The sequence below is a fragment of the Arvicanthis niloticus genome, chromosome 10 (assembly GCF_011762505.2).
Source record: "Arvicanthis niloticus isolate mArvNil1 chromosome 10, mArvNil1.pat.X, whole genome shotgun sequence".
NCBI classification, from domain to species: domain Eukaryota; kingdom Metazoa; phylum Chordata; class Mammalia; order Rodentia; family Muridae; genus Arvicanthis; species Arvicanthis niloticus.
In genome coordinates, this window is record NC_047667.1 from 2,188,003 (window position 1) to 2,206,693 (window position 18,691).

Genomic DNA, 18,691 nt, shown 5'->3' on the forward strand with positions numbered 1-18,691 from the left:
ATAATTTCTTCTGTCTGCCTCTCGCCTTTTATATGTCTCACTTCTAAGCCATGCCTTTAAGTCACACCCTTAGGTCTTATCTCTAAATCACACCTTTAAGTCTCACACACCCAAGGAAAAATCCTGGGTATCTAAAACAAGATGTTATCAGGTGTGCTCAGCTGTTGTAGGCTGTTGTAAACAAGTTTCTTGTCAGGGTATATGGCTCAAGATGGCTGCAAGGATGATAGCCACCTTCTGTTGGCTCTCCACATTTACTTATATATTTTGTATAACTACATATGTATATACCTATGGAGGCACACACATGTATACAAACACATACACATACATAAACACAGATGATAGATACATATGTACATATGTATGTACAAACATACATACAAAAATAGTACATTGATAAAGAATAGTGTACTTAATGTAATTATTATTTCTAAGTAAAAGAATTGTCAAAACTGATCCAAATAAAACTTAATGGAAAGTTTGTCACTTCATATATCCTCTGCAAATTGTAATTTCTAATTCTACAAAGGTTATACAAATGTAGTCGTTGCATACAGTGGTAGGTCAACAAAAGCAAATGATCTTACTGATTTTCCATTAAATATGAATACATAACCTCCCAAAATAAAATTCAACAGATGTATGTTCTGGGAACACTGAAATATGTACTTGGGAAAGGATATTTTCCAGTATATACAAAATTAATTTTAAACTGAGCATTCATTTTCACTGACTGTAGAGTTCTTGAATGTTGCAGGTAAACATGGTTTATATGATAAGACACTGTGGAGCATGAGTTGGTACCTCCCTTATTACCATTCCACCTACTACATAATATTTTAATAAGTGATTTTCTCTGTTATGAAAGTGTGAATACATAAATGAAAATCTGTGTCCCAGAGGACTTGAGAAAGTGGGAGCAAATGAGTTTTACTGGACATAATATTACAATAACATATTTCCATTAAAACGTTAGATACTAAAAGGCTGGCACAAGAGTCGGGGAGATAAAGGATTCTGCTATCAAGCTTGATCATACTTAGGACTAAGAGCACCACCTCCTATCAATTGTCCTCTGACCTCCACATATACTCTATGGTATGCATACACACACACACACACACACACACACACAGACACACAAGCACATACTGTAAGTAAATAGGTAAATGGGTAACAAAAGTTAAAAGCTTTAACTACACTTGAAAAACATTTCAATTTATAAAGTATAATATTAAATTACTTTTCAGAGCATTTTATCCATACATATTTTAGCACAGTCTATCTAGTACACATACTGGCTTGTGTTTGTGTAAAGACCTATAGCTGAAAGTTATTTCAAACTTGTGTCATCCTTTGCTTGTATAATGTAAGTGCTTAAGTTGTTGTAAGTGATTTGAAAATATTTCAGTGTTCAGAAAATACTCAGAAGTTCAAGGTTTTAATATAATATAATATAATTGAGGATTTTATTTTAAATAATTTAAATTATTATAACAATAAATAGCATCAAATAAAATATTTCTGTTTTTTATAGATTTTAAAAAGTAGATAAATTAAATGAATACATGTAAATTTTCTTTATATCATCTATGTGTACCAGCCTTAATCCATCATCTTTCTCTGTCTGTGAATCTATTTATCATCTATCTACCTATCACCTATGTACCGATCAACTAACTATCACTTCTATTATCTATTGATTTATCTCTATCTATCTATCTATCTATCTATCTATCTATCTATCTATCTTTCCATATATGCATCCATTCATCCAGATATTATCTGCCTATTTCTCATCTGCTTCTTAAGTACAAAATATGCTCCAGTTGAGAAAATGTGAGACTACAAAAAATCATCTTTAGCAATAAAGGCAAAAGAATAGTTTTATTATTCAATTTGTTTATAAAATATCAATAATAACGGCTTATTTCCATAACGAACTCTCCTAATACTCACCAGACGTCTCAGTAGAGACTTCTTTCCATGATTTTAATTTTAGGGCATTAGAAACTTTAAAGTACACAATCAAAATTTGTTACATTTGTTTATTTTTAATGTGAAATGTTGAATATAGGGTATTTCAAGTGCTAGGCAAGCGTTCCCCTACTGAGATATCTTAACAAGCCCTTGTTTGAACTTCTTTGAAATGCCTAGTTGACTTTAAACTTTTGATCCTGTTTCCCTGAGCTATCCAGTCCTGAAATTATATGCAATCAGAATATATCCTGGTTAGTGTAAACTGATGCTTCTAATTGTATAATATACATAGAAATTAATTGGAACAAAAGGTGACTGTCAGTGCTCTCAACCATGAGTATATTCACTAAAACAAGAAACACCTGAGAAGACTGTTAACAAATATTCTATGTTTCACAGAGATTTGTGAATACTTCCAAATTCCCCATGAGATGTTTGGGGATTCATCATTAATTTTATTATTTATCTCAGACACAAGCAATACTGGAAAATGCCATATATAATTTACTTCTCATATATTTTTTTCAGGCAATTAAAGCATCAACTTCATGAAGCAAAATGTTGCATATATTCCCTCTGGTCCTAAAGATCCAATACCTCATATTTGAGCAAGCACTTGACCAGCTTTGTCTCTAGGCATGCAGTTTTGATTTTCAATAATTTTTTAAGATATCCTTTATTTATACATGTTAGCTTTTAATGAGGTATTTACTTTGTAAATGCAACAAATAACAAAAATGCATCAAGTATGCAGTTTACTAGATATGAATTTTGTTCTACATTAAGTTGTTGAGCCTCCTTAATGTTTTAATACCTTCCTTTCCTAGAAGTCTAAATGGTGATTATCATTTAAAACCTGATGTTAAAGATTAACTGGAAGATTAACTGTGATAATTGTATTGCAGTAGATGCGCAGGTATAAATATTATTTGAGATATCCTCAAATGGAAAACACTTTCTAACAAAATTATTGAATCATGTATTAAAAATTAATGTTCTAAAAATAAATAGTAACCAGTGCAGCTGCACACTGGCCTATAACCTTAGCACTTGCATCTGGGAACAGAAGGGCTGCTGGCTGCCACACTTGCTCGAGTTTCTATGAAAGATCTTTTCTCAAAATAGTAAATAAATTGTTATAGAGAAGGGTGTCTGGTGTTTTGTATATCTTATGCATATGTTCACAGATACATATACTACACACAAATGGACACTATCTCAAACATATACACACAAACCAAAAGAAAATAAATGGAATGATAAAGAAAAGAAACAGCATTAATGAATTAAAGCAAGCCTTTCTTTGAAACATTTGTTTCTTAAATAACAGAATAAACTTAGTTATAGGAAATCATGTTTCCCTACCTAGAAAATTATTGGTAACTATTGTGTTTGAAATCATAGTGGATTTTGACCCTGTGTATGATGTTTTTTATAAGTATTCTTTATCTTTTTCATCCATGCAAAATAATGATATCTACAAAATAATGACAAATTATGCAGCTGTCTGGAAGGAAAATTTCATGTGGCTTTCCACACTTTACTAGTTACAGTTGTATAGCAAACTGTGATTATTACTTCATCTTTACAAATATCTGCAAATGCAAGGGAATATACAATAATTTGTGAATGGAGCTTATTTGTAATAGTAATGCAATAATTGTTTATCAGAGAAAAATGGAGATCAGCAGCCTCACTTTTAACTCCAGTAAACAATCTTCTGTTTTCTAGCTATATTTTTTCATGGACATGAAAAAAAATATTATAAGCTACTCAAGTTGTCTACATGAAGTATGGGGCCTGGCACACAAAGATCTGAGGCTGAGCCACCAGTTCTCAAGAAGCCAATTACACAGAAAAAGTGATACTGAAAACCATAAAAAGGATTATGCAACATGGCCATAAGGAGAGGAGCAAAGAAATTCAGTGACACTAAAGCCCACCTTTCTGGTCTTTGCAAGAGATTTAGGATCCAAAGAGAACAAAGAGGATGCAAAACTAATAGTTCCAGTAAAGTTGTGACTTCATTCTATTCTGTAAGAGTAGAATATGTCCAAAAATGAAGTTTTTTGTTTGTTTGTTTTGTTTTTCAAGAGTAAAGTCTATACTGACTGGCAACAAAGACTCTTTTCTGTCACATGGCAGAAAAATTCTGGAAAAGTTCTAGGTTCTTGGGGTCCATTGTTTCAATAATCTTATAGCCAAATAGAAGCACAAACATCTATCTTTACATCCACTTTGTTCCTGCTAGTTCAGTTACACTTGCTGTAATAAAATACATTTGTAATCACTGAACTAGAACATATGTAACTTTAGAAAATAATAAAATTTTAAATTAACACCAGGAAACAAATAAATAAAAACATGGAATCAAAAGAAAACTTTAAAGAACCCCAGCTAAGTAAGTTATCTCAGCAAATGAACACAATAAAGAATAGCAATCACATGTGTCTTACCAAACAAGTCTGATCTATATGCCTTGAACCAAATAGAAGCATAGTGATTAGTTTCTGGCATTTAAGTTGTGAAAATGGACTGAAACAACCTATCTATAAGTACAATTCTAGATCTGTCCTCTGATGAGAGTGTAAGGCCTGACACAGCCCAAAATATGCAGAATGTTTTCCTTTATTACAAATACAGATCATTTGGACAGATGATTTGTGTAGGCTGCCATGTTGAGAGCTATAATTTCAAGACATGAAAAATGGGGAAGAGTAAAAAATACTGCAAACACTGTCAGTCTCAAACTATGACATCATCTCACAAATTCCTAGTCCTGGCCCTGCCTAGAGTCTTCTCATAACACTTTCTTACACATAGGGACATCTTAAGACTCAGGAGTCTATTACCTTTACAGATATTTTAGAATGTGAATTTTCTTAAGGTGAACACCTCAGCATGAATTTTTGTGGTAAGGAAATATTGAGTTGGATATTTCTACTTTCTTGTTCAGATCAATTAATTCAAAAGTCCATTGAGTTCTAATAAACACCAAGTTTAAGTAATATGGATTATTTTTGTTTCTAGCAATTTAAGATTTGGGGCTGAAGAAACAAATTTGTTGGTAAAATGCTTTCTGCTTAAACAAAAGAACCTTGATTTGATTTCCAAAATCCAGGGAAAAAAATATAAAATGGTACAGGACTATAATCTGTAATTTCTTCACTGGGGTAGAGAAAATGGGGTAACTGGGATGTACTGGCCAGATATTCCAGAACAGTAGGTTAGCTTTATTTTCAGTGAGAAACGTTGTCTCAAATAAAGGTAGAGAGTGACAGAAGAAAACACTGGATGTCAGCTTTTGGCCTCTATTTCCCTTTGCACATGCTCATACACACAAAAACACATGCACATAAAACACAATCACACTTTTTAAAAAAATAGTTAAATAGAAAAGAAACGTTATATCTTTTGGAGAGACTTGTTAGTCAATTAAGAAGAAAATTAAAAGAAAATGAGAAAATTCATTAAATTAGTTCTAAAATGAACCTTTGACAAATACATGTTTCAAAGAAGTAATGGGTATTTTGCAATCATAGAAATATAATTATTTGTCATAGATGAGTATTTAAGACAGAGTTGCTTAAGAGCACAATATGTGCATGGTGGGTGACAAAAAATATACACACCGAGTGAGTAACTAAGAAAATGAACATACAATGAGCTTTTTTATTTCATTAACAAGACTGAGCCTGTCTTAGGCCATTATGATAAGAATGACTTTGTTACCCATCATGGAATATGCATTATCAAAGGCAATGCACTTCTGCCTTAGTTTGGTAAGGCTCTGTGCAGAATCTTACTATGCATCCTTGGCTTACCAGACTGTTAATTTAATAACTCTGCTTGGGGATCCATTTTTAGGTTTAAGCCATGTAGTTTGACTTCCAACATGTTGATCTTCTGAAAGATAAGCTTTAACATGATGGGCAGGAATAAAATAGCCCAGGACAAGAAGGGCTAATCTGAACAAAATGGAAATACTGACCTCAGACCATGGATAATTTTATCAGCATTATCTGCAGCATCAAATGTCAACAGAGCAGCATTATGTTAGTGTTTTGAAACCTGTTATGTCTGTTACAGGGGTCTATCAGTCAGCTCTTGTCTCACTGCCCTGAGTGTTAGATAACTTTTATTCACAGAAAAAAAAATGCTTGAAAGTACTGGTAGATGTGAGTTAGCTTTTAAGAAGAAGAAAGAGGGTAGCAAGCTTGATTATTACTGGTATAAAAGCTTTAATTCCATTAATTGTTAGCACTACTGCTTCTTCTTTTGACACAAGAAGAACTCTGTTTTTCCATAGCCTCCAGTGGCATTTGGGTGCACAGAATGGAGACCACCAGCCTCTGGGTCCACTCAAGAGCCCTGCCCCCATGGACATTCAGACTGAGATCTTCCAATGCCTGGGCAGAGCCTTGAGTAGTTTCCTCCCAGCACAGCATCTTCCCAGCGCTACACAGAGTGAACTCAGTCAAAATCCTTCGCCTCAGCTGCCCAGAGCTGTGGTTCTAGCTGACTGGGGATGCAAACACACTTGAACCACAACTGCCCAACAGAACCCACACCCACCCACATGAGAGCTAACTGCCCAGCATATGTCTTATGTTTATGTCTGTGAACTGTACCTTTCCCCCAGGCTGCCAGCTTGTCAGGCTGAGCAGGCGGGAACACACTGTTTACTACTAGAGAGTGAATAACAAAGGACCTGGGAAGCTGCCTGCATTGGAGACCAGAAGTCTGCCACAGGAGTTGAGTTGAATAGACTGCCTGCTGAGCTTGCTCATTACACCTGATTAAAGATGCATACCCCTCACCCACGTGCTGAGCTGAAGTGCCAAAGAAGACTCTTCTTGTGGGGGTTGGGTCTTCCCCTTTTTATTTGATGGTCTTACATTAAACTTTGAGCTTGATCAGAGAACTTTGTCTTGGCTTCATCTCTTCCCGCCTTTTCCCATCTTCAGCCTCTCTTGCAGGTGAACCCGGTTCAACTGTTGCTGCTGACAGCAACATGTCTGTGTCTGTCTTTGTCTCTGTCTCTATCTCTACTTCTTTGTCTGTTTTTCAATATACCTATATAGATATTCATTCAATAAGTTTTGTAATTCTAAGAAACCCTAATACATTAGGTAAGCATACTTTGTGAATCTCCTATGCTTACCTCCACCAAAACAGGAAAAAGTGTTTTGATTCAAAAAAAAAAAAAAAAAAAAGTTGATGCAGAACATTAACTGTGATCAGATGGCCTTGAAATAGTTGTTAAACTCTATACTCTCATTCAACCTGAAATTCAAAGTCTCCTTTCTACCAAATAAGCAAATGCCTGAGCTCAACAGAAGAGAGATAAATGGTTTCATTCTACACTAAATTTATAAAAAAGAAAAGAAAGAAAATAATTAGCATTTGTCTTAAAAGCCATGAAAAGTAATTAAAATGAAGTTTTTAGAAGCACATTTTTAAAATCATATGATGCACCTAGAAAAGAATACAAGTAGGATCCCAGAACCCAGGTAAATACATTGTGCACACTGTGGCTTCTTTCAAAGTCATAGACAGGACTGAGTCTGCAAGGTCTAAGTCAACTGAGTAATGCTGCCTCATGAGTAAGATAGAGAATACTATTAAAAAAGGCACTCAAAGATAACTGCAGGCCTCCACATTTATATGTAACTATAAGCATGTGTAGCCATGGAAACATGTCACCACACAACTGTGTATCATATATGTACACACATATAAAACAAATTAATTAATAAAAAAATTGCAATTAAAAGAAAATTTTATGGGTCCCATGAAAAACAGATATTATAGATTCTTTCTCCCTAGCTTGAGTAGCTCAAGTTGCCCCTCTGGTTTGCCAACCAGAGGCCAGTTAATCCATAAACAAAGAATGCAGAGTTACAGGACAATGGGCTACCAAGCCATCCCAGGAATGAAGATAAGATATAAACATCAGCCTGCAGGAACTGCTCCTCGCCCACATGGACCAGTTTGGCCAGATGTTCTAAAATTGGAAAACAACCAATCATGTGCACCCACGTGAAAGTTTCTCCTTTTCCCCACCCCGAGCTTATATTAACCCTAAACCCTGGAGCCACGAGGTCGATGCCCCTGTCTCCTACATTGAGATACATGTCGGCCCGGAATGTTCCGCCATTAAACTACCTCATGTTCTTGCAGCAAGTTGGTCTTCCGTGTGTCCTTTGGGTGCATGCCATCCTGTGACTCAAGTGGGGTCCCCTTTGGGGGCTTCCCGAGCCTTACAGCAATTACAATATACAAACATCAAATATATTGTTATGTTAAAAACCTGAATGAAGATATTTCCATGTCAAAGTATACGTTTGTTCATTATGAAGCAGACAATAGATGGTACATGTACATGTACATGTTTGTAATCATCTCACGAATAAACCTGATGATTGTTGGCACTGGGAGGATAATTCGTATTTGTTTATATTTCTTTGTAATTTACTCTATTCATAGTTTTCTTTCTCAGTAGAGAAATAAAAGAAGGCCATGTTTCAGAAGTAATTTCCATTAACATTTAAAACATTTCCCTTAGTAGAAAATAAAACCAAAATAATTACCCCCTTGAAAAGGCAGCATTAAGGGTAGCATCCTGCGAAATTGGTTATAAGTATGACTTCCCATTTTATAGATGTCAGAATGTAAATGTTGTAAGATGTGTCATTTTTCTCATTCTATTCTACATAGGTTAATGAAGAGAATAAAAGAAATAAGCACTGGCTTTGATAAAGATTTGCTTCAAGTGGTGACTTCTGAACACTGATATAAGTGAGTTGTAAATAAACATGATTAGGAAGGAGGAAATTGACAATGTTTTCACATTTAAATACACACAGAAGCATGAATTACCCTCAGTTTTTTACTTCACAAGGTCATTTCCTGGCTAAACCACCTGTTGTTCCATTCCATGTCATTTTTAATACCTACATAGACAACCCTCAAAGAGCTATATCTAGAGAAGATCAACAGCATCTCAAGAGTATGGTGACCATAGCTTGCTCAAGTGTCACTTGTAACACTACAAGGAGTCTTATGGTAGTTGATTATTGTATTCATTCCTGGACATCGTGTGTTCACCATACCTTTTGTCCAACTATCTTTTCAGAAAAAAAGATGGAATTGTAAAAAGTGCTGCTAGCATAAAATAGTGTACACCCATCTTTCCCTAGAAAACTCCTATCACATCCCCCTTCCTCCTTTTTGCTTTTATACTATTTTAATTACATTCAAGTATTAAGGTTAGTTCTAGGTTGAGAAATTATCCATAAAATAGATGCAAATAGTCAAGGAACAACCAAGACAATAAACAAAAATGATCAAAGAATAAGCAAGGCAATAAAGAAAATTCTGTGGCCACTCCTATGATCACTGTTTCTAGGGGCTTATCAGAATGACCAATGTTTTGTTTAGTTTAGTTTAGTTTAGTTTAGTTTAGTTTAGTTTAGTTTAGTTTAGTTTAGTTTAGTTTTGTTTAGTTTACTTTAGTTTAGTTTAGTTTAGTTTAGTTTAGTTTTGTTTTGTTTTGTTTTTCTAGACAGAGTTTTTCTGTATAGCCCTGGTTGTCCAGGAACTCACTCTGTAGACCAGGCTAGCCACAAATTCAGAAATCCACCTGCTTCTGCCTCCCAAGTGCTGGGATTAAAGGCATATGCCATCACTGCCCAGCAGGATGACCATTGTAGCTAGTCCAACTTCTAGTCCAAAGTCCTAGTCCAAAGTATTTTCATGTCTGAAGCCTACTTCTTTGATCTAGCCTAAAACTTAGGCTAGATCCTGCCTGAAGTTACATGTTTGTTCCAGCCTAAGATTTAGATTCCTGCCTAAAATTACGTCTTTGTTCTAGCCTAATGTCAGACTCCTGCCTGAAGCCCACATCCTTGTTTTTGCCAATGTCAAATTTCTGTGAAGCAGCCCATTTCCTTATCCTTGGCCCATGGCATATTCTTGCCAGGCAGCCCCAAAGGCTCTCCACCTCTCCCTTTTTTTGATTTTATAAACAAAACTGAGACTCTCTTAGGCCACTCTGATGAGAATGCATTCCTTCCCCATCATGGAAGGATTATCAAAATGATTATTATCAAAAGGATTGCTCTTCTGCCTTAGGTTGGTAAAGCTCTGTGCAGGATCTTAACTGACCTTGGCTTGCCAGCCTATTAATTTAATAACTCCTCTTTTGTCCAATTTCAGGTTCAAGCCATATACTTTGGCTATGAAGATGTTAATGTTGTTAAAGTCATGCTTTAACATAATGGGCAGGAATACAACTATTCCAAGAACAAAAAGAAATAGCATGATAAAGCTATAAATGCCATTCTTGACGCTTGACCAAAAGAGAAATACAGACCTCAGGCCATGGGTAATTATATTAGCAGTATCTGCCACTTCAACACTCAGCAGAACAGCATTCACTAAATTCATAAGCTCACCATGCAAAGTTAAAACATTCAGAGAGGTATTAGAATTATGCCAAATAAGCTGCCAAGTGTCTTTAAACTTTTTCCTAATTATAATGACTACCACTGTAAATTTTAGAACTAACAGGAATTCAATGGTATTTGCCATGACACTCAAGATGATTCCTTACTCTTAAACTCTGAACCTCTTTCCAATAATTTGAATAGGATAAAGAGCACCAATCTATTGTTCCAAATGCCTATCTAAATAATCTTGTGTACTCAACACCTGAGTAACAATTTTTTCTAAATGATTAATAAAATATTTGTCTTAACTTCTTGTGTCAAAGCAATTAAGAAAGCAGTGTTGCTAGGAATTAATATAATTAAAGCTGTTATAGCAGCAATAATTAAGCCCACTACCCTCTTGCTTGTGCTTAAAGCCTGACTCACTTCTTCCAGTACTCGAAAGCTTTTTGCAGAAGACCAAGGTTCTGTGATACTCAGGGCAATAAAACAAAAACTGGTTGATAGAATTCTGTAATTAACATGCTGGATTTCAATACACTCAAACAATTTGAAAGTACATAACCAATGCAACTTACATTAAATAATGTAGAAGAAACAAAATTAATTTAACTTGACAATTAAAAGAGGTTTAACATATGTACTAACACTTGTTTGAAATCCAGATTCTACCTCAATTTTATCTTTTGGTAACATAACATCATATAGAAATGCAGCTAATTTTCAAATATGTCACTGAATATGTCCAGAACCAGACTTTCAAGTGAAGACTGTTATTCTAGACCAGTACATGATTGAGTCAGAAAAAATGGTCATATTTAAGAAAAATACAAGAATCATTATTAACTCCTCTTTTTTATTCTCTGTTCCACAAGATCTAAAACCTTGAGGCAAGGCAGCTTGTCCCAGCAGAGGATTTGGTAAGCAAAGCTGCATCTGGAATTGTATGTCCAATACTGCTTCACAGTCACCATTTTTGGGTCACTCAGCATGCTCACAGGTCAGCATCAGTTTTTTTTCAAGGCATCAGCATGTCTCACCTGTCACTCTGGAAGCCACCATGCTCTTTCATCATCCTGCAGAAGAAATACAAACATGTCCTCTACAACCCTGGACATGTTAGACTCCCTTGGAGTCCAGCCTTCTCTGGGTTTTGGGGGATTGGTTGCAGAGCTAGCACCCTAGGACTGCTCAGGGAACCAGCGTAAACCTGAAAGCTGATTCTCTCTTTCTTATCTATAAATTAACTTTACTTTTAACTTTTTATGTGTGTTGACCTGTGGGAAAATATTTGTGCATGAGTAAAATTATTGGCAGATGCCAGAAGAAGTGTCTGGTTCTTGGAGCTGGAAATAATTTAAAGTATTTGGTAAGTCGACTAACCTAGGTAGTGATAGGGAACTTTGGACCTTAGAAAGTGTAGTATGTGTTCCTTACCCCCAAGTTGTTTTCCAGCCACAAGAGTGGCTCTCACAACGAGGGTAAAAAATGTTAGGACTACTATCCTTTTATTCAAGAAATTATATATACATTTTTTTCATTGTATATGCTAATATGCTATTCCTAATTCATATACACATATTGAGTGGTTTATCATGTCCCACTGTATCCTATTAAAAATAATGAGTTAAAAGTTATTTATTTTCATAATTGTTTTATACTCACTTAATATACATATAATAAAATACAGGTAATAAAAATAGATTATATATTGAGAGGTGAATCAAGATAGTCCATGATTAGACATAATAAGACAAATGTCATCTCTACCATGCCTGCTTTAGAAATCTATAAATGAAGAGCACACCCATGAAACAGAAGTGGCAGAATAGATGAAATTACAAGACTTGAGACACTGAGCAAATTACAAGGTAATCTCTACAATCCCAGCTAGGAAAACTTCAAGAGTAAGAACAACTTTGAAAATAAACAGTGTTTTGGTTTTGTTTGTTTGTTTGTTTGTTTGTTTTGGTGGGTTTTTTTTTTTTTTTTGAGGAATTAGAATACTAAGTCAATCCTAAAGAATATAGAGAGTTATACACATTCTTAATAGGGCTAGAATGCCAGTCAAATCACTTATCATAGTAATTAAAATCTGCAATAGTTGGCACAATCTAGATTTAAATGAGAACTACTAGAGGTACAATCATATCTAGTTTCAAATTATGCTCCAGGAAAAGTGCAATAAAATAGGTTTCAGATGTAAAAAGCAACACATCTATCCATGTAACAGAAAATTAGCCCCCAAACAAAAACATACAAATACAATCAACAACTAAAATAAACCCCCCAAAACTACATTCTTACAAAGCTTTTAAAATTAAACTTTGGAAACAAGATAGCCTATCCAACAATGAGTACTGAGGATGCAGAATTGCTATATATAGACAAATGAATTCATCCCTCTATTGTTCACTAAGTACAGACTCATTTTTAATTAGATCAAAGATATTCATGCAAGCCTCTAAACTTGAAAAGTATTTAAATAAGGCATTAAAATGTTTTCTATAAAGAACTACAATCACTCAGGGGAAAAAAATAAAAACCTCCAAAGACTGTCAAATGGCACTTCATGAAATCTAAAATCTTCTGCATTGCAGAGGAAACAACAAATTAACTGAATAGGCATTGTGTGATGTAATCTTTGCTTACTTTATATCAGATCAAGACTGGAAAATACAGAGACCTGAAAAATTGAATCCTAAGAACCAAATAATCTGACTAATGAATTGGTTAATGAAATAAATAGAAGATCTTTAAAGAATGAAGGACAAATAACCAGCAAACATTTAGCATCCATTTTCATTTAAAAACATAATTTAATACTTCACAGAAATTTCATGTCATCCCATTGAGAATGTTTGTTATAAAAAAAAAAAAGAAAGAAAGAAACAAGTGTTGTTGAAGATGATGAAAGACATTTCTCTTACAATGCTGGAGGAGGTGTGGGTTGATCAGACTTCTTTAGAAATTAGTTTGGAGATGCCACAGAAACCATTACAGAATCATTGTGATGTTGTCTGTGCCCTAGACTACTCAATGCCTGATTCTACTTGTCCTTTGTGGTTTTAGGTGAAATGGCAAAGAATCATTGACACAGACTCCAGGAGCAGGTGAGAAACACTGCAGCAAACTCTCTAATCACTACTATAAACTCCTTTAATACTCTTTACCCATGTCTCCATTGGTTCTAAGAAACCATCTTTTCCAAACAGTATTTCTCAATTAACTGGCATTGTCTGTACCAGCAATCACTGCTCTTTCAGGCAGTCCTTAATTAAGTTGTAGCCACCTGTGGCCATGAATCAACTGGGTTCACCTGAAAGGGGGGGCCGGGAATGAAAGGGGGATGGAGGGCGAGAAGAGATGAAGCCAAGACAAAGTTTCTGATCAAGGCTCAAAGCTTTAATGTTCAGCTCTCAATTTAAAGGGGAAGGCCCAACCCACAACCCCTCCTGGTTTTAGCTGGAGATGGGTGGAATAATCCATAATCCATTCTAGGTCATGGATGGAGATATCTCAAGGCAAGCCCAGGGGCAGTTCTGCTTCTGTGTTCTGTGCAGCTAAGGTGGGTAACTCCACCTAGATCCTGTCACTTGGTCTGTTGTGGTAAGCAAGATCTCTCCGGCCTGCTCATGGCTGGTGGAAGGGTACAGTTTCCCCTTTTTTAGTTTATAAAGATGAGCAGTGCCAGCAGCTTGATGGGGTACATGACTTCATCCCATCTGGGGTACAGAGTGGCCGGGCGACCATACCTGGCTTAGGTTGGCATCTATATTGTCCTATATTACCCGTCATTGAGGAAAACATACATAGCATATTGATGTATGTCTCTGTAAAACATACATAGCATATTGATGTATGTCTCTGCAAAACATACATAGCATATTGATGTATGCCTCTGCCTTAGGTTCATAGGGGCTCAAGAACACTCTTACCTGTCAGTGACTAACTGGCCATCATTGGCGCACTCTTTCACAATCAGACCAAAACCACATTCAGACCAAAGGACCTGTGAGCATGCGCTCAATGCAATTCTTCATAGTGATGAATAACTGCTAAAACAGATGGCTGGGCTTGCTGAGAGAGATCCTGTGTAAAGGCAAACTATCTGTTTGAGACACTAGGTTCAAAAGTTAACAGCAACATGATTATCCAAGTCATGTAGGAAATAAGTTGAAAGTGGAAATGTTTCAGTATCTAATCCAACTGCTGGTTGACAGGGATCAGACACAAAGTTTAGCCACCAGGTATATAATGAGTGGCTTTAAGTACTGATGTAGACTACATGCCAGGCTGATAAGGATTTTGAGCCATCTTCATCATCAGAATTATAATTATTAGGGTCAAGATCTGTGTCCACTTGATGGACCAATCTTTCAGGCAGCCATTGGGCTCCATTTTCCTTTTCTGAAAAAACACAGACCGAGCCATGACCCCAAATTAAGACAGGGTTGATACCATTCCAAGTATTAGTTAGGGGGCCTCTCCATTAGACCCTGGAAGTGACTGGATGCCAGTGGTGATCTGCTACAGACTGACCTTTAACATCAGTTTGCAGAAAATTTAAAACAAATAACACAAAAGCTAGATGTGCTTTTGGTGACCTTGGAGGGTATAATTCTCCCCCCTTTTAGTTAAAAAAGCCAACTTTTTTTGATTTTTTGTAAAATCAGGGAAGAAGCACTAATAGCTACTTTTCCCACACTCAGAGAGTTATGAAGGTATTATTTTAAAGTTTCATAATCTCTTTCACAATTTCTTGTCTTTGAGGATAAGGAATTTCAATAATATTAAATTGTCAAAATAAAATCTTAAATGTTTGACTGTAGTCAAATAACTGCAATAGCCAGTTCCATTACCTATCCTAGTCTGGTTTTGAACACCAAGTACAGGAAAATAATATAGGCAATATATTTTTAGTTGTTTCTCTTGTTAAAGTAGTTGCAACTAGAAAGCCTAAAACGTGCCAAGTCACATGTACATATTTTAACTTTTTAAAAGCAAAAATGAGTAACATTTGTTTGCAAAGTTGATTGTTTTTGCAATTTAATTTGCACACTTTTTAGAAATGCCAAATTGCTGTCTCAAGCTATTATTATTTTGATGCTGTAATGAATAAGATAGTATGGCCAATTATTTCTGAGAGGCCTATACTCTGTCTAGTATACGAATCTGCTCTGGCATTGCCCTGGGGTTTAGGCAATCCCATGAGCTTTTAAATGTCTTATAAAGTTAAGAAACAGTACATGTTTTTTAAATTAAGCTGTATTTTTATAAATAACTATAAAATTTGAGAATTAGCAATATCTAAAAAAGGAACAATTTTTAAGCAATAACAAATTATGAGCCTTATACTGGCTATGAGTATATAAATTGAAAGGTTGATTTTTTTTTTTTTTTTTTTTTTTGCATTTCATACAGTAGCTACAACACATAATATAATTATTTGTGCTCAATTAGGGAAAATTCAAGAAAATAAACATGTGATCTAATTACATATACTGCCTTCCTAATAGATGAGGCATCTGTAAATACAGTAAATACAGCAAACATCTTTTCTATGGGCTGCATGCGTAGTAAATTTCAGGAAATATAAAAGCATGCATAGAGAAAAACTGTAGCAACTTGTGTTTTGGATAATGATCAAATTTGCCTAAAAAGTTTACCATGTAATAGGCCAAATATCATTATTTTTCAATAACCAATTCAATTGCTATTTGGAATAAAGAATAAACATTTTCTCAAAAATGTTTTTAGGATTCTATTTTACAATCTTGTATTAACACAATAATAATTTTATAATAGGATGTTCAAACTTTACTTGTAGATGAAGAAGGATGAATCTACATTAATGGTTTCTTTTGCCAAAGGGCTGCTGTGAGCACATGAGTAATAAAACAAACAGCTAACAATTTTTTTATAGTCCATACAATTTATCTGTTGATAACTAACAGTTCCCTCTAATTTCAGCAGAGCTATTTTTTTTATCATGTAATTGTGAGGAGAATAAGGACTTGTTTCTCCCTTGAGAATATCAAACAGATGTTCAAATTTTCTTATGGTAAGCTTAAGATGAGGTTTTAGCCAAATAATATCTCTTAACAACTTTTGAAAATCATTAAATGCAAATCAAATTAAAAGCAAACCATTTCCTGTTTGCATGTACACCTGCAAGCCAGAAGAGGACACTAGAGTCTACCACAAATGATTGTGATCCACCATGTGATCGATGGGAATTCAACTTATATTTAGTTATGAGTGTAGCCTTTAATGGCTGAGCCATCTCTCTAGCCCCAACTATCTATTTTTATTGGAATTTTCTGTGTCACAATTTGTTTGGCATATAACTGAGGTCTCAAATATTGAAAAGATACTGTCTTTGAATCTTTTCTGGAGCAACAAGTACCCCAAAATTTTAAAGCTCATTATATTAGAGCAAAGGCTTGTAGAAAAACTGTTTCGGAGAGTACAGCTAATAAAATATCATACAATGAACATACACTAAAAGATTCAGACTCTTAATTTCTTGTATTAAAGTAACAACCTTTTAAAAAATATAATGTAAGGCATTTAACCATTCTTTGAGGCAAACCTTTCCAATGATATGAGAACTATGGGTTCTCAAAAATTATGAGCAAATTTACTGAGTGCAAACCTCACACCTTTATCAGAAATGTAAAGGAATGGTATAAAAACAAACTTATAGATCTATAATAAGTTTATACGCATTTACTGGAATGGCAGCTGGAGTAGGCAAGTCAGGATGTAATGCCCCATTAGTTTTATGAATCTTAAGATTGAATTTTGTTTGGATTAATTCAATAAACAATCTATTTTAGCTGAGTGAGATTATCAGATAAAGACCAAGCTGAAGGCAATCTTGTAATAACTGTCTCTTGCTAGTAATAGATTGAACCAAATATATATTAGTGAAACCAAAGCCACCTTGTTCTTTCTCTTAACAATTTGGAAGGAAGCAGATGCAAAGTAAAATAAACAAGTTGAAAAATTATTTTGCCAGTAGGTACTTAAAATGTCATGGGGGAAGCAGCCATTATTTAAATTTCTCCAGCATAATCACTACAACTCTTGGCCCTGAAGACTGTTGTGAATGTCTTTGGGCCTGAGGCTGACCCCTCCCCAAAGAACAAATAAGGCAATGAACAAATTCTAGAAAACACCCAAGGGGCATGTCAGGATGACCAAGAACAAAAGGAGTGTTTGTCACAGAATCTACTGCTGCACTGACTGTATTGACTTAATTCAAATGTAAATGTTTTTAATCTCAAGCCTATATCCTGAGGCCTGGCCCAGAGATTATCTTTCCTGCACCAAGGACAACTTCCTGCCATGTGACTTGATTGCTTGCTTGTGCCTTTGTTTTTGGAACAGTCATTTTAAAAAATGATTTGAATCTTCACATTTAAAACATCTTTTATCTTTACGGTTTTGGGCAAGCATTGCTTGTACAGTGGTCCCTTGAAAGGGAGCAGCCAAGGCCAGACCCTGATTATATGAAGGCCAAATTTTAGAACAAAGGTGAATGTATCCATGTAAGTTTGTCTTTGTTTTGTATGGCCTAACAGGCTGAATTAACATTCTGATAAGCCAATTATGTAACAAAAGGAATTCCTGACTGAGGATCTTCAAAAAATTCTACCAGATGCCTTTAGCAGCCTGTCCACACATTTCTGGAATGCTTCCTCAGAACCCTGTTTAATACTGAATAAATATCCACTAAGATCCCCTACTAGGTGATTGATTTCAAGCACAGCAGGCAGCCATTGCAATCTATGTAGACACTCCTGTAGGCAGTTTAATCTGATTAGCATTACCATCATATTGACCTTCTCATAGAAGCATGTTAAGACTCCAATCTGCATTGCCTGCCTGAGCATTCATCATGGTGGTTCTCTTACTAGTATCACACCATTTTGAGTTCTAAAGCAAGTAATCTCCTGATATAGTAGCCTTACATATAGTTTTCCAATATTGGAGCATTAAATTTGCTTTTACCACAGTATCCAATAAAGCTTTTGTGAAGGGGTCAGTAGGCCCATATTGTGCCACAATTGTTTTTAACTCTTTTATTCAACTCTATCTGTTCTAGCCTTTTTTCAATAAACATAAGAGAGTCAAAGAAAATTCCAAGCTCATGATTGAACTGCCTGTCAGCTGCAGCCAAAGGAATGTTGACAGTTTAACTACACTTTTAAGTTTTCTTTGCAATATAAGCATATAACCATAATTTT